Below are 12,213 nucleotides of genomic sequence, written 5' to 3'. Positions count from 1 at the left end.
GGCTCACGGGCCCAGCCGCTCCGCGGCACGTGGGATCCTCCCAGACCGGGGCGCGAACCCGGTTCCCCTGCATCGGCAGGCGGACGCGCAACCACCGCGCCACCAGGGAAGCCCCATTCACTCATTTATTCAACACACACACACAAACACACATTGCTCACCTATTTTTTAAAATTTATTTATTTATTTATTTAAGCTGCGTTGGGTCTTCGTTGCTGTGCGTGGGCTTCCTCTAGTTGGGGTGAGCAGGGGCTACTCTTTGTTGCAGTGCGTGGGCTTCTCATTCTCTTGTTGCCAAGCACGGGCTCTAGGCGTGTGGGCTCAGTAGTTGTAGCGCACGGGCTTAGCTGCTCCACAGCATGTGGGATCTTCCCGGACCAGGGATTGAATCCGTGTCCCCTGCACTGGCAGGCGGATTCTCAACCACTGCGCCACCAGGGAAGTCCCTCATGTATTTCCCAAGTCCTGGGTGCCAGGTACTGGGACTAAAACCATGAACAGAACAGACCAAATCCCTGTCTCACAGAGCCAACATTCTAGTAAGATTTAGTCTTAAACTCGTGAGCCATGTAGAAACATAAAATCTGGAGCCTTGGGTTCACTGGATCTTAAAATCAGAGACTCTTCACTCTAATTCTATTAACTTCCATTAAGTGAGTGCTGACTCACACAAAGTCTCATTCAATCCTTTCAATGACCCTGAGGTGGGTTCTAGGGTTCGCCCCATTTTACAGATGGTACCACTGAGGCTTAGGGAGTTTCATAACATGGCCCCTAAATGGCTGAAGCCAGGATTGATCAGGCCTACCTGACACCTCTCCCCTCCTCTGCTGCCTCCCTCATCTTACAAATTGGGTGCCTTCCAACAGGCGTGTCTGAACATCCCAGAGCTCTGCTGGGGTAGGGACGTCCCTGGAGGTCCAGTGGTTACGACTCGGTGCTTCCACTGCCGGGGGCACAGTTTCAGTCCCTGGTGGGGGAACTAAGATCCCGCATGCCAAAAAAAAAAAAAAAAAAAAAAAAAAAGAGTGGGGTTAGAGGTGGGCAGGACATCTGCAACTGCCATAGGTGGCTTCAAGAGATGAAGATTTGGGTGTAAGAAAGTGAGGAAGGCAGGCCAGGGTGGGGGATGGCTGGGGGACTGCCAAGCCAGAGTGTGATTTCAGGCAAAGCTCCTCAGGGAGCAGCCTCAGCCTGATCCCTCGGGGGACTCTGGTGTATAAGTTACACCTCACAGTTGGTCTCAGCTGGTGACCTGTCAGTCTCTGGCCAAGGGCCAGCCTTGGGCTTGCACAGGCCCAGGCAGCTCAGCTCTCTGTAGACGTGGGCAAAGCAGCCCAGCCTCTGGAGGAGAGCTGTGGGTGCAGACTTTACAGGGGGAGGCCAGAGTCAGCGGGGAGGCTCACCGAAGCTGCGAAGGGGCTCCGTGGGGGTCTGGGAAGCGCCCAACCGTCTTTGCGACAAGTGTCAGTGAGTTCATGAGCAGGTGGCAAAAGACAGTCTGGTAAACAGACAACACGGAGTGACGCTTGTGACCGCTAGTCAAAACCACTCACATCTGTGAGCGCTCAGAATGTGCCTGCTGCCACCCTGTGTGCGGTGCTCGTCCCCTGACCCCTCAAAATTCTCCTTGGCAGACACTGTTATTATTATCCTCCTGTTACAGGTGAGGACATGGAGGCACAGAGAGGTTATGTCACTTGCCCAAAGGCCCACAGCTAGCCAGTTCATAGCCAAGGCTTGGACCCCAGAGCCTACACTTGAAATAGTTGGGGGTTTCAGGGGAGCTCATATGAGGAGCCCTTAACCCAGCCTGGGTAGAGGGTCAGGGAGGTCTTCCTGGAGGAGGGGGTTCCTGGTGGCAGCTTCCTGAACCCTGTTTTTCCTGTTGGTTGATCATTCAACAATTATTCACTGAGCTCATGGGGGTCCTGCTCTAGGCCTGGAAGACCACAGAGAAGGGGGCTGGGAGAAATGATCCCGAGGAAATGGACGTTCCTGACTCTGGGTTCTGGGAAGACAAGGGGCAAAGGGGCAGCAAGGATGTCCCTGGAGCCTCACCCTGATGAGGGGGAGGGATTCACAGGCCTGGTGTATTGGGGGGCGTCCCAAGACTTGGGCTGCTTTTCCACAGGAAAAAAACCCCACATTACTGAGCCCTTACAAAGTGCCAGGAGCCACCCTCAAAACAGTCCTGGGGGTGTGGCTTTATCATCTGCAGTTTCAGAGGAGGAGACTGAGGTTCAGAGGGGCTGCCCCGGGGCGGGACAGCTGGTGGGTGTGGAGATGGGAGGAGCAGAGGGGACCGCCGTGGATCGATGGCTGTTGGGGACAGAGGAAGGAACAGAAAGTTAGACGGCTTTTAGAGGCGCTGGGAGTCTGCAGAGATGGTTCCCCCGTTGTCCCAAGGTGCTTGTAAATTGTCGCTTCTGCCTGCATCAGACTTGGAGGAGAGCGTCTGGCCTCGTGCCTCTGTGTTTCCACATCCTGAGAACCTCAGCTGCTCAGAAGCTCCAGATCCCCCCACCTTGTCAGACACTCAGGCCCTGCAGGAAGGTGCCTGCCGCCTCCTCTTAGCTGTGGAAGGTCAGAGTCAGGAGGGACCGGGGATGGGGACACACCTGGGTTCTAACATCTCCGCTGCCTCCGGCCAGCCAGTGACCAGGGCCTGCTGTGGTCCTCTCTGAGCCTCCGTGTCCTCATCGGTTCACCAGGTATCCTAAGCCTCTCAACCCTGCCCAGGCCTTGCAGGGGGGCAGGATTTCCCATCGTAGGCCTGGGAGACACATGTGGGAACCAAACGCTGGCTGATTTAGTGCGGGCAGACCTGGGCAGGGCCTGTGAGGGAGAGGGAAGGAGGAGGGGCCCTGCCTGCCCATGTCTTTTGGTTCTGACTAGGGACCCGAGAGGGAGGCTCCTGGTGCTGGGAAAGAGGCCGAGCTGCAAGTCTAACGGGCTCCCCAGCCCAGCTGCGGACCAGCTGCTCAGCCTGCCTGAGCCTCGGTTTCTCCAGGGTTCAGGCTCAGTCACCACAGCTGTCGTGATGTTTGTTTCTTGGTGTCCAAGGGGAGGGAACCTCCCTGATCTCCTATTTCTTCCTTTAAAAAAAAAAAATTAATTAGTTAATTAATTTTTGGCTGTGCTGGGTCTCCGTTGCTGTGTGTGGGCTTTCTCTAGTTGCAGCGAGCGGGGGCTACTCTTCGTTGCTGTGCGCGGGCTTCTCATTGCAGTGGTTTCTCTTGTTGCAGAGCACAGGCTCTAGGCGCGCGGGCTTCAGTAGTTGTGGCACGCGGGCTCAGTAGTTGTGGCGCACGGGCTTAGTTGCTCTGTGGCATGTGGGATCTTCCCGGACCAGGGCTGGAACCCGTGTCCCCCGCATTGGCAGGCAGATTCTTAACCACTGTGCCACCAGGGAAGCCCTGATCTCCTAGTTCTGATCTGATTCTGGAACTTTCCAAGTCCTTTTAGGCCTTCTCAGGCCCTCAGCCACTCTCCCCTTGGCGCATTCACAGGAGTAGGGGGCATTTTACTGTTTCTGAATGAGCTGCCTTGCGGGGAGGCAGTGAGGTCCCAGGGACAAGACCCTCACTCCCCTGTCCAGCTTCCAGGAGCCAGAGACCCAGCGTCCCCGACCAAGAGGCCTCGGCTTCTCTATCTCTCATCTCCCATCTGCCTGAGCCCCTTCCCCACTGATCCTCTGGGCCCTTCACTCTTCTCTAGCTTGACCATTTTCCCTTAAACAGCAGCAACCATCTAGGACCAAGAGGCCTCGGCTTCTCTATCTCTCATCTCCCATCTGCCTGAGCCCCTTCCCCACTGATCCTCTGGGCCCTTCACTCTTCTCTAGCTTGACCATTTTTCCTTAAACAGCAGCAACCATCTAGTATTATATATATATATATATATATATATATATATATATATATATATATATGTAATAATAGCAACAACAATATTAATGAATGTTAACCTTTGCCTCTAAACCCGCAGTCCAGTCTGCTCTGGGGCTGCCTTCATCTCTTTCCCCGTCGGGGTGTGTCACGAGCTCACTGAAGCCTCTCGTCACCACGAATGCCACCTCTGAGACCTGTGCAGGGAGCATGGCCCTGGAGTTCGATGGATCCGAGTTCAAATGCTGCTTCAGCTGCTGCCCCTGGGGCCCTGGGGCCTTTGCCCTCCCCATCACCATGGCAGCCCTCAGTTTCTTCACCTGCCCAAAGTGGAGAATGGTGATGGCCTCCTGGTAGCTGTGATGCTTAGACACAGCAGGTCCTAGGATCCACTTATGCACTGAAGAAGGATTTGGGGCACATGGCTTACCTCTCCACCCTCTCCAGAGCACAGAGGTGAGTCCTGAGCCCTGGCTGCAGGGAACTTGCCACAAGGCTCAAGCAGGCAAAATGCAGCACTGAATCAACAATTCAGTGATAATTCAGGTTGTTGCAATAGATGCACAAGGCCAAAAAACTCTGTCCTTCCCTCCACCCGCCCCCCACCCTGCCCCCCGCCAAGGAGCTCACTGTCAAACCTGGGAGATAGGTAATAATAACCATTTCTGTAATAACAATACTGTTAAAAAATAATAAGGATCGTTTGTTGAGTTGGGCTGAGAATTGTAATGTGATTTACATGGGTTTTATTTTAATCCTCACAAAAACCTGAGAAGGCATCCTCAGAGCTGCTTGCTCTCAGGGTCACACAGGAGAGCTGTGATTTAAACCCAGATGACTCTGTTCTATGCCTCTGTGCACAGGTCTCTGTGCACAAGGCTGCAGTCTCCTGAGTGTCCCCTATGTGCCAAACCAGGCACTGTCCCTGCAGTAAGTGATATCCATCTTCAGTGTATACTGCAATTTGGGTTGCCAGGGACAGAAAACCTAATTCAAAGGAGCTTAAATAATAAAGGGAATTCACTGGCTTACATAACGAAAAAAGAGGTAGGACTGCTTCAGGCAAGGATTGATCCAGCCTCTAGACACTGTTTGGTATGGATAGGACCACCAATGCATTTTCCCTTTCTTCATTTCTTGGCTCTACTTCCTCATTGTTGCATCATTTTCAGCAAGCCTATCCCTCCTGCCTCTAGGATGGTCACCAGCTGATTCCTCCTTCGCATCTGTGATAAACAAGAGTCCGAGTCACTCAACAGCTAAATCCAAGTCCCAGAATTTGGCCTGTGTGTGGCCAGATTTGGGTCATGTGCCCATTCCTGTACCAATCACTGTGGCCAGTCAAGTCCTCCTGTGGCCAAACCACATCGCCAGGAAATTTAGGGCAATGAGAGGGAGAGGGAAAAGGATGCCAAACTATAAATAAAAATCCACTGCTTTCTTCCTACAAAAAAGGTGTTCTACCCATTTAATGGATGAGGAAACTGAGGATCGGAGCAGCCATGCACCAGGATGGTGCTGTCTGACGGGGGAGGGAGCTTTCCCAGGAGAGGAGAGACAGCTATAGCCATTGTGGGCATCTTACATAAAAACTCCTGTGCACACACCTATGCTTAACAAGGATTTTGTTATCCTAACGTTCCCACTTTCCCAAAACCCACTGTTGCACCTCACTCTAGTAACTGAAGAATGCAAATGGAAACAGCCAGAGTCTCATTTTTGGCTCAACAAATTGGCAAAAGTGGACAAAATAATGATCCTTGATGCTAGGGTGTGTGGAGTGAGGCAGGCTCCTTATCTCTGGCTGGTGGCATAGAAATTGGTCCGAGCTTTCTGGAAGAGAGTGCTTCTATATTGTGTTAAGAGCCCTAGCAGTTAGTAGCCTTTGACTCTGAGCAATTTTACTTCTAGGAATCCATCGTTAAATGATGGGGACCACCCAATAAAGAAATATGAAGTTGTCCAGTGCTGTGTTACTTGTAGCAGGGGAACCCTGGTAACACTGCGTTCTCAGTTGCTCATCTACCAAAGGCAGTGTGCAAAAAATGCAGCCCTTTTTATTGCTCTAAGCCTGAGCTTAATTTCTATTTCAACTTTCCATTCTGACCAGGGGCAGAAACCTAATCTCTGTGGCTCAGGCTCCCCATGCCCGCTGCCTCTTTCCCTCCTTGGGATGCTCTTGGTCTTGTGTGGTTGTTAGTTCTTGATTCACTTAATCACTGCCTGTCCCCCGCATTCCTCTCCCACCCTGTGGCCTTCTGTGTGTGGGGGAACATTCTCCCTCTGGGAGGTAGGGACCTTGCAGACAGTAAGCTCAGGCCCTCTGCCTGGACCCCGCAGGCAGACATGTCTTCTGCTCTCATTCTGTGTTGATGCAGGGAGTGGGGAGTGGCCGATGGGTCCTCTTTGCCTTAGATTTCTGTACCTTTATAGAGTTTCTGCTAGAATCTAGTGTTTTCCTGCCCTCTTGGATACTCTTGTGCTCAGCCCAGGGATTCATCCTTAGCTGGTCTGGGGTGAGAATCCTTGCTTTTATACCTTCTTGCCTTCTTCCACATCTTTTGCCTTATGTCAGAAGCCAAGACAGTGCAGGTGTCTGGACTGGGTGTGAGGTGGGGTGGAGATGCTGGTGCATGAAGGAGGATTCTGGGGGGAACTTTGGTTAGAGCCGCAAATAGGAACAGCTAATATTTATTGAGCACTTACTATGTGCCAGACCCTATTCTAACCGATTTACATGTATTAGCTCATTAATCTGTATGAAAACTGACTTTGATTGTTGAAGAAACTGAGGTTCAGGCTAGGGATGTTTTTTACCCAAGGTCACATAGCTGGAAATGGTTAGGACAGGGCTTTGAACGAGGCAGTCCAATTCTAAAATTCCTGCTTCCAGCCATTCCTCCCATGGCCAGCAGGGGTAGGAAGGGTGTTGGTGGTGAGCAAGGGGCCGAAGTGGTCTGAGCCCTCAGGGCTGGTTAAGGAGGGGGAAGGAGTTCAGGATCAGCCCCCCTTCCCTGCTCCCTGCTGCCCTTCACCTGGGGAGGGCCGAGCTCCCCATTGGCAGATGCATGGGCCAGTGTCCTGCTGTGGTTGACTAAGTCTTGGGCCCCCGGCCTTGACCTCAGCTCTGCCTGGGGAGTCGCTGCATGACCACCTCTTGAGGCATCCAGGAGTGGATGAATTTTGCACAGGAGCCTTGGAGGCTAGATTCTCCTATGATGGGCCTGGGAGACCCAGCCTCCTCCCACCCCACATCCAGCCCCACTCCTGTCTGAGCCGGTGGGGGAGTCCTAAGCACCTACTGTGTACTCTTTCTTTCTATGCTGTCTCACATCAGCCATGTGTTACAATTCACCTTTTACAGTTGAGGAAACTGAGGCTCAGAGAGGTGAAGTCACTTACCCCGGGTCACACAGCCAGTAAGGGGGCAACTTGAGGTTGAACCCCATCTGGTTTATGCTCATCCCACTCCATCAGGGCTGTGAATAGGCGATGTGATCCCTGCCCTAGAATTCTAGCCCTGACCAGGCCCTCTAGGGGGCAGGGCCAGGGTTTGGGTTATGGGCTTGGAGGTGGGGAGGAGGCAAAGACTCTGTGAGCACCAACCTGAGGAACCTGTGTGCTGCCGTCTGATGTATCTGGACAGTTCAGCTGTCGTCTGAACTTCCTACAGGGATTCTCTTAAAGGAATCATGTGAGAGAGAAGGGACAGTGACATGGATAAGTCTGCTTTGGTTTTCAGGTGATGGCTCTGGGATCACACAGACTTGGGCTGAAATCACAGCTCTGCCTGCTACCGGCTATGTGGTTTGGGACAAATCCTTTGTTATCTCTGAGTCTTGGGCTTCATAGCTAGAAAATGGGTATAATGGTGCCTCCCCTGACCCTATAGAGATCACAGTGTACAAAGTCCACACATAACTTTTGCCAAATTCATTGAGTCTTTTCTATGTACCGGACACCATCCTAACCCTTCACACCCTTCACTTCATTTGATCTTCACTCTGATCTGATGTGGGGGGGTGCTCAGTGAGGTGAATCACCCGCCTAAGGTTACACAGCGTGGAGGTGGCAGAGCAGGACTCAGCTGGCCTGTCTGCCTCGAGTGCCCACAGCCTCCCCTGCCCGTCTCTTTCTCTGTCCCTTTCGTGCTCGGGCTGGGGCCCTGGTGCTTCTGATCCTGTGGTGTCTGCAGAGGAAGCTGACTCAGAGTTTTGCCGGAATTCTCTATCAGCTTCCAAGTACTCCTGGTGAGTGTGGGTCCCTGAGGGGTGAGGGCCTGGGTCCTCCTGACTCTCCCTGAGACATAACCAGCACTTGCCTCAAACCTTTCTTCCCTCCCACCCTCCCCCAGGCCCGTGGAATATTTCCTACAGGGATAGTGATGCTTCCCCGTAGTTCGCTGTTGTCAGCTGGTGCTTCCAGCTCTGCTCCCCGCCTCCTGCAGCCTCGTGGTGGCTGGTGGCTGGCGGTGGGCCCTGGGATCACCCCAGGAGACTCTTTGAAAGCCTTCCAAGCAGGCAGCACCAGCGGGCTCATCACTGCAGAGACCCGTCTCCTGGAGCACATCTGTCTCAGCTTGGGTCCGCCACCCAGAAAGCAGACTCTGAGACAAGGCCGGGTGCAGGTGGTTTATTTGGGACCAGATCCCAAGGACCAGGGGAATAGAAGAGAGATGGAGGCAAGCATTATCCAGTTAGCCTTTGGCACGGGGGATCGGTGTTCCACCTTGCTGGAACCTTCTGAGAAGACTTAAGAAACACATCTCTGAACTGTCCACCTAGGGGTCAGAGGGAGAAACATTTACCTGTTGGCGCCTGTCCCCCACCGGTCGAGGTGGGCCTAGGGGTGTTGGCTCCCCACACTTCTGGCTGCGCGTGGGAGTCCAGCTTCGGAAGAGGGGCCAGAAGCGAGGGGTCAGCATCCTCAGTGCTGTGAAGTGGCCCCTACGTGAAGCTGCGTGAGGTCCGCAGCAGTGGCTGGAGAAGGGGTGCGTGTTGGGCGGGGGTGAGAGGACTTGCAGAGCTACTCAGGAGGTGTCCAGTACCAGCATCTCTGCCCCGCCTGGTCATTTCCTCTCCCTTCCCCGAACCCATGGGTACTCAGGAGTACCCCGCTTTGCCAGTGGTCTGGAGTTAACAACCACCGCTGGGCTTCTGTTATATAGGTTGTGTGGTGTCCTTCTGAATGTACACCTGTTCTGTCCCAGGTCCTGCGCTAAGCACTGTGACATATAATTTGAGCCTCACAATTCTATGGGGAAGGCACTATACCCTCCCCATTTTATAGGGGGAGGAAATGGAGGCTCAGAGAGGTGAAGGCTCATGCTCCAGGTCACACAGCTTGGAAGAGTGGTGTTGGGCTTTGCAGCCAGACCTCTTTCCTGCTGCGGCCCTCCATCAGCTGGTTCGCCCTCCCGCGTTCCTTCCCCATCTCCATCCTCCCTGTCACTGGGGCCAGACCACCCAGTGGGAGGCAGGTAATAGGTTTTTCAAGGGAGGGAGGCATGGGAAAGGCACTGGGTTGAAAGCGGGTGGAGAAATGGGGGGATACGGGAAGTCTGCCAGGTGGGGCTGTATCTTCTCTCAGTCCTGACACCCCTCCCCCATGATGCAGCCCCCCAATCCCGTCTCCCCACCTCCCCCGCCCCATCCTCCTCCCTTAGACTCCCAGAAGGGCCTTCACGACTCGTCTAGACCAGGCTTTCAAGATTCCTTGACAGGAGGGGAATCCTTTGTTGATATGACATATTACAAGGACTCCCAGCACACCAAGCAGATAAAAGCGAGTCTGATCTGGGGGGCAGCTGGGGGGCAGGGCCAGAGCTCCACTTTCTCCACTGCCCCCTACTCCCCCGCTCCCCACTCCCACTTCAAAATGCCCCTGAGACTATTCCAGGGAACCCTGGGGTCCCAAGGAATCCACTTTGAAAACCCCTACTCTCATCCATACCTCCTCCAGTAGATAGGGAGAAGGAGGCCCGGAGAGGTCCCCTGACCTGCTCAAGGTCACCCAGGGAGTCAGGGGCAGAGGCAAGGCCCAGGCTGCGTGGCATCCAGGGTGTGCATCCGCTGCGTCCTCTATGTGGCCAAGGGCTCCACGTTGTAAAATTCCCCTTGCAAACGCCAAGCGTGCCCCTGGCATTGTGTTTGCTCACACCTGCGGAGGCTAGTGCTTCCAAATCCTTATCATTAGAGCGGGGCTCATCACTCCGGGCCTTCCCCCACTCCACTCTCCAGGCTGAGATAAGGGGCATTATCTGTCTCAGAGAGCGGAGCTCCTGGAGCAGTGGACGTAATAAAAGATGTTTGCCGATCAGACCATGTTCACTGAATCTCCTTGAAGAAAAGATATAGAAATAGCTCAGCGGGCCCTGAAAGCCCCCAGGCCTGACTTCCCTGGAGACGCGAGGACCAGGCCATGTGAGGTCCCGGAGACCCCTGCCTTTCCTGGGCCCCCTTCTCAGTGGGAGCCCATAGGGATGCCCTGACATGACGCAGGAGTGAGCTGGGTCACCGGCAGGCAGGAGGAGTGTCCAGTGTCCATTGGCCTCCCTCTGGCTGTGTGTCCCTAAGTCTCTGCTCCTCTCTGGGCCTCCTCTCTGGGCCCATATGTACCAGAAGCTGTGGGCCTGGACCATCCCTAGTGCCTCAGTAGCTCGGGCAGTCTCTGTCCTCTAAACCCCATTCTGCCTTGGACCCCTCGATGCAGGCGAAGCTTGTGGGCTCCTGACCCCTCTTCTGCATGTCCAGGGACCAGCTGCACACTAGAGCCTTCCCTCCACCCCCAAGGCTCCCACCTGCTCCCCTCCTGGAGGACCGACTCTAAAGGAAGCCTGTCCTTTGTCAGCAGAGCCGCCTCTCCCAGCAAAGGGCTTTCATCTCAGTGAGCAGGACGTTCCTGACCGCAGAGGGAGCCTTCAGGGAACCCAGCCTCTTGTCCTCTAATGTCTGGGCTGGAGCAGCTGCAGGAAGTTGGGTGAGCTGGTGTGGCTCAGTGGCTAAGGGTAAAACAGACCTGACCTTGAATTCTGACTATATTCTGGGGCTAGTTGCTTAATGGTCACATGACTCAGTTTCCCTAAGTGGATTATGGGGGCTAATAATCGTACCTAATTAAATGGTTCAAGAAATAAACAGCTAGTGTAAAAGATCTAGCACACTGCTTGGCGCATGATAAACACTCTATTGCGATAAACTGATTGTATTAACAACCTCCATTTTTCAGTCTTTCTTGTACCTCTATCCTTTGCAATAAGACCCTGCAGTTGATCCCACTACTGGGCGTATACCCAGAGAAAACCATAATTCAGAATGACACATGCACCCCAATGTTCGTTGCAGCACTCTTTACAATAGCCAGGTCATGGAAGCAACCTAAATGCCCATCGACAGACGAATGGATAAAGAAGATGTACTTATATGCAATGGAATATTACTCAGCCATGAAAAGGAATGAAATTGGGTCATTTGTAGAGACGTGGATGGACCTAGAAACTGTCATACAGAGTGAAGTAAGTCAAAAAGAGAAAAAAAATTATCGTGTATTATTGCATATATGTGGAATCTAGAAAAATGGTACAGATGAATCGGTTTGCAAGGCAGACATAGAGACACAGATGTAGAGTACAAATGTATGGACACCAAGGGGGGAAAGTTGGGGGCGGTGCTGGTGGGATGAACTGGGAGATTGGGATTGACATGTATACACTAACATGTATAAAATAGATAACTAATAAGAAAGTGCTGTATAAAAAAAATAAATAAAATAAAATTTAAAAAAAACAATAAAAAAAGAACTGAATATTTGTTCTTGAATGAACTTGTATATGTAGCAACAAATCAGTTAAATTAGTCAAATGCATTATCTAGTTCATTATGGCAGTTCTTATAATAAACTATTTTGCAGTCATTAGGATGATTTATACCATTATGTATTGTCATATAAAAGTGTTTATGATAAGGAAAGATAAGTAAATGTCTTATTTGCATAAATTAAAAAAAAAAAAAAGAAGACCCTGCAGTGTTCTCACTTAACAGGCAGAGTCTAATTCCCCAAACCTTGAGCCTGGTCTAGCCTTGTGATCTCTGTGGTCAGGTGGGAATGTGGCTGGAGTGATGCTGCACCAGTTCCAAGGCTGGGTCTTGTACATTTCCACTTGTTTGCCCTTGCACTTCTGCTTTGTCATGAGAACATGCCCGGGCTAGCCTGCTGGAGGATGGGAGACATATGGAGAGGAGCTGAGTTGCCCCAGTGGATTAACCAACAGCCAGCCAAACCCCAGACGCAGGAGCCCAGCCTAAACCAGAGCCGCTCAGCTGAC

The 12,213-nt window shown here is 52.5% G+C and overlaps 1 long non-coding RNA gene across 1 annotated transcript in view; it reads left to right on the top strand.

Moving 5' to 3' along the window:
- Positions 1-11,706, top strand: part of LOC114484847 (uncharacterized) — a 20,583-nt gene extending 8,877 nt beyond the window's left edge. The window contains exon 4 of the long non-coding RNA XR_003678213.2: positions 3,991-11,706. This is a non-coding gene — a long non-coding RNA (uncharacterized lncRNA). The remainder of the gene's footprint in view (positions 1-3,990) is intronic.
- Positions 11,707-12,213: the final 507 nt, after the last annotated feature.

The sequence above is a fragment of the Physeter macrocephalus genome, unplaced genomic scaffold (assembly GCF_002837175.3).
Source record: "Physeter macrocephalus isolate SW-GA unplaced genomic scaffold, ASM283717v5 random_99, whole genome shotgun sequence".
Taxonomy (NCBI): domain Eukaryota; kingdom Metazoa; phylum Chordata; class Mammalia; order Artiodactyla; family Physeteridae; genus Physeter; species Physeter macrocephalus.
The sequence above is the reverse complement of the archived record's forward strand: the minus strand, read 5'-3'. Positions and strand labels throughout refer to the sequence as shown.